Below are 5,409 nucleotides of genomic sequence, written 5' to 3' on the forward strand. Positions count from 1 at the left end.
CTGCTACGCGTGCACCTACTCTACTCGAGCGTCCGCACTGTCGAACGCACTGTCGAACGCACTGTCGAACGCACTGTCGAACGCACTGTCGAACGCACTGTCGAACGCACTGTCGAACGCACTGTCGAACGTACTGTCGAACGCACTGTTGAGCGAGCGTGCAGTTGAGCGAGTACTGTAGTTGGACGCACTGTTGGACGCACTGTTGGACGCACTGTTGAATGCACTACATAGTATTGAAACGCACTGTCGAACGTACTGTTAGTTGGGCGTATAGTTAGTTATGCAGTTGGGCGTGCAGTTGGGCGTGCAGTTGGGCGTGCAGTTGGGCGTGCAGTTGGGCGTGCAGTTGGGCGTACAGTTAGGCGTAGACTTTTTCGATTATAGGTCTACTAGTAGTAGTAAACGTAGAAATAGTAATAAAATCGATTTATAGCCGTATCTAGGCTCTAAACCGTGTTCGAGACTCTCGAGGTTCAACACCGTGTTAATACGGTGTTGAGCCTCGAAATCGATTCCACTACGGTTCGAAACCGGTTCCAAACGTTGATTTTATCACCGATTTAAGCACGCCGACTCGGATCGAAACCGGTTTAGAACCGATTCGGATCCGTAGTGGAACCGGTTTCACTACGGTTCGAAACCGTATCGGATACTATATCGAAACCGTGTTAAAACCGTGTTGAAACTGTATTAATACGGTGTTGACACGGTATTGAACTACTCTACTATGGCCTATATAGTAGTTCCGAATCGGTTTCGAATCGACTCTAAACCGTTTACGGGTTTAACCGTATTAGGTTCGTATTATATCCGTATTTAGTAGCTCTATTTACTTAGATCCTAAATTTAGTATAAGTTTCTAAGTTTCTAAGTTTATCTAGATAAAGTGTATAACTACTAGTAGCTTAAGTGAGATCTACCACGTACGTACCTTCCCGATTATCCTTCTGCGCGTATAAATCACCGAGTACTATTCTACTCCGTACCTTCCTAATTATTAGGCCTACTACCCTCTTACCTAGTATCCTATCGAACGTCCTTCTGCGCGAACACCTCGTTGAGCGTTCAATCGAGCGTCCTACGAGTATCCTGTCGAGCCTCCTTCTTATGCGCGTACACCTGCTAGAGCCTCCTCCTACGTGAACCTATATCTTTCTGCAACACTTGAACTCTATAACTCTTACGCACTATACCAATAATTAGAGGCCCTGCCCAGGTCGACTGGCGTTTATCTTTTTGTTAAGGTCTTTATACTCCTAGGAGCCAAACGCAGGCGCCCGGTGAACTTAGTACGAATATTCATCCTACCCCGTCCCTGAACTTTGAACCTGAACTTCCAAAAGTTTCTAAACTTTGAACCTGAACTGATCCAGCGAACTTGTGAACCTCGACAGCACTACTAGTACTTGTATTATTTGGGACCTGTGCACTGGTTTTTTGGTACTCCTGCGCGTGCACCTCTTCGAGCGTCCTGCCGAGCGTACTCGTAAGCGTACTGATAAGCGCACTGCGTATAGTTGATCGTGTAGTTCAGCGTGCAGTTAAGCGCAGATTTCGTCGAGTATAGTAACTAGAACTAAACGTAGACGTACTAAGTAGTTCTAAAGAAATTGCAGATCGGAATTAGTTCGAAACTGCTTCTAATACGGCTTTAAACGTTAATTCTACTACCGATTTAAGCGAATCGAAACCGGTTCGAAACCGTATCGGATACTATATCTAAACTACGTATACTAATAGATATTAATACTATATTGATACAGTTTTGATTCTATATACTACTACCTTATATACTATAGTCCTATTAGTACTATATATATAGTATATAGTAGTCCGTTCGGAGGTTCAAGTATATAGACAAGATACTATGCATATAGTAGGACGTTCGACAGGATACACGAGTAGGTACATATATATACATAGTATATAGGTGCATAGCCCCTATATAATTGATATAGTTATAACACCGTGTTAACACGGTTTCGATACGGTTTCGAAACCGCTTAGGAGATCGAATACGTATCTGATACGGTTCCGTCAAGGTTCAAAACCGATTCGGATACGACTCGGAATCGGTTCGAAACCGGCTTAGAACTGTAGTGAAACTGTATCTAACACAATTTCTATACGGCGCCACTACGGTTCGAAACCCTATCGAATACTATATCGAAACTATGTTGATACGGTGTTGATCTACCTTACTATGGCCTATATAGTAGGACTAGGGTTCGAGCCCTACTCGGTATATTTTTTCGACTTCAAAACTTCAAAAGAAAATACAAATAAAAAAGTAAAAAAAAGTAAAAAAGAAAAAAAGAGAAAAAAGAGAAAAGAAAAAAAGAGAAAAAGCCTTTTACTAGTACTAGTAGTACATAGTATTTTGAAACCTCCCCTAGACTAAGAATTCTTCTATTTTGAGAAGACTCCTACATTATTTTGACAAAACTCCCACTACATACTTTGCGACGCTCAATACTACTTTTGTACGGATTTAAAGAGCGAGACGTCGTACTTAAAGAGAAAGACGAGAGATCCAATTTTAAACTAGACTTCTCAAACTGAGAAACGGTTAATCTCTCGCAACCGTATCTCAGAACCCTTGAATTCGGCTAGGTACCTGCCTACTATGTACATAGTACCGAGCGTCCTGCCCAGCGTCCCATTAATCGTCCTGCTACGCCTGCACTTAAAGCACTCGAGCGTCCTGTCGAGCGTCCTTCTACGCGTGTAGTACTCACTCGAACGCAATATCGAACGGACTGTTGAGCGTTCGTGTACCAGGTCATTGAATGCTCGTTCCTCTGACATCGTCCCCTGTGCTAGACCTGGGAAAACGCGTACAATTGCTTTGTGGATACATACAGTCCCTATCGAATCGTATTCTTGGCGAAGGTACAATCCCAGGTTATTAAACGCTCGTTCCTCGGACTTGGAGTACACCACCATCTCTTGTGTGCTTGCTGTATCCACTGGTAGTGCTGAATTTTAGGAGTTTTGGGAGGCATTTTTTGAAATTTGTGCAGATACCGTTCGTGAGGACGTCTGAGTGTCTCGGGGTGTGGTCTTCTGCGGTCTTCTGGCAGTAGGTGGCTTGGTGGCAGGATGTGGTTCGGTACTTAGTAGGCTGTTTAGAAGTGGGTCGTATGGTGGATGTATGTACCTAGGTACATAGTACTAAGTACTAAGTAGTTGAGCGTGCAGTCGAGCGTGCAGTTCGTACACGAGAAGGTGCACGCGTAGAAGTTGCGTATATACTACTTAGGTATATAGTTAGATAATTACTATGTACGATATAGTATACTTAAGGAGATATACGCTTAGAAGGATAACTAGAAAGGTATATACGTAATAGATCTACCCGAGCTATATAGTAGTAGATATACTTAAAGATAACCTTATAAACTTAGGATAAGAGTAAATAATACACTTAAACCCGTAAATAGTTTTGAACCGGTTTCAAACCGCTTCCGAATCTTATCTGAATCGGTCTCGAGCTGGTTTTAAACTGTGGTAGAAACGTTTCGGGGTGCGTATTCGATCCTTTAGGGGGATTAACACCGTATTAATACCGTATCAACACAATTTCGACACGATATAGTATTCTATACGGTTCTGAACCGGTCTCGATCCGAGTCGACGTACTCAAATCGGTAATAGAATCAATGTTTGAAACCGGTTTCGAACCGGTTCGGAATCGATTTCGAGGTTTAATACGGTGTTAACACGGTGTTAAGTCTCGCTATAGTATAGAGCCTGGATACGGTTTCCACTACATTTACTACTAGTAGAACTATAATCGAAAAAGTCTACGCCTAACTGTACGCCCAACTATACACCTAACTATACGCTTAACTGCACGCTCAACTACACGCTCGCTCAATAGTGCGTTCGACAGTGTGTTCGATGGGACGCTCGAGTAGAGTAAGGTGTACGCGTAGCGGGACGCTCGGACACTCGACGGGACGCTCGATAATAAGATTTACGAGTAGCAGAACGATTAACAGGACGCTCGATACTATACTGGCCTTCTATAGGGGCTCAATCCAGAATCAATCTAGGATCAGATCCTAGTTTGGACCTAGTTCGGATCTAGTTACCAAACTAGGTTTAATCCTAGATCGATCCTAGTTTGATTACTAGGTCGGAGGCTTAATCTGTTGATTTAAAACCTACTAGGAGCACTATTTTTTTCTTCTTTTTTAAAGACTACCGTTAGAATTTTTCTTGTTTGAATTCTAGGCGATACTAAGATGCCCAACCCCCCCTAGATCGATACAGTATTAACACGGTTTCGATACGGTTTCGAAACCGTTTAGGGGATCGAATACGTATCCGATACGGTTCCACCACAATTCGAACCCGGTTCGAAACCGATTCGAATACGATTCGGAATCGGTTCGAAACTAGTTTGGAACCGTTTACGGGTTTAAGCATATTGAGACCGTATCCGCTCTATTTACTTAAATCGCGTATATCGCTAGTTCGCGTATATCGTTAAATCGCGTATATCGCTAGTTCGTGTATATCGTTAGTTCGCGTATATCGCTAGTTCGCGTATATCGCTAGTTCGCGTATATCGCTAGTTCGCGTATATCGCTAGTTCGCGTATATCGCTAGTTCGCGTATATCTACTATATACGTCGTACCTTCCTAATTATTATCTAACTACGCGACTTCTACGCCTCCACCTCCTACGTGCTATATAGGTATATAGTATTGAGCGGCCTGTTTATCTTCCTACTACGTCGAGCGTCCTGTCGAGCGTCCTGTCGAGCGTCCTGTCGAGCGTCCCCTCGAACGCACTGTCGAACGCACTGTCGAACGTACTGTCGAGCGTCCCCTCGAACGCACTGTCGAACGCACTGTCGAACGTACTGTCGAGCGTCCCCTCGAACGCACTGTCGAACGCACTGTCGAACGCACTGTCGAACGCACTGTCTACTGTCGAGCGTCCCGTCGAGCGCACTATCGGACGTACTGTCGGACGCACTGTCGAACGCACTATCGAACGTACTGTCGAACGCGCTGTCGAACGCGCTGTCGAACGTACTGTCGAACGCACTGTCGAACGTACATATATGCCCGCCTAATAAGGATTAATCTAGTATCGATATAGGATCGATACTATATTAACCCTACTCTAATCCTACTCTAATCCTACTCCGATCCGGATCGAGAATCACTATAGAATTACTTATAGAGTAAATAACGTATCGTAGATTACGAGAGAATTACGAGAGAATTACTATAGAGATCGCTATAGAGATTACTATAGGCTAACTAGCGTATCGAGAATTACTTCTTAACTTAGTTAAAATTTTTAAAATTTTTAATTTTTTTAAATTAATATATTACGTAATATTTATAATTTATAGATTAATATATCGAAAAAACTATTCTAAATAG

Source organism: Exophiala dermatitidis, assembly GCF_000230625.1.
Source record: "Exophiala dermatitidis NIH/UT8656 unplaced genomic scaffold supercont1.6, whole genome shotgun sequence".
Lineage (NCBI taxonomy): Eukaryota > Fungi > Ascomycota > Eurotiomycetes > Chaetothyriales > Herpotrichiellaceae > Exophiala > Exophiala dermatitidis.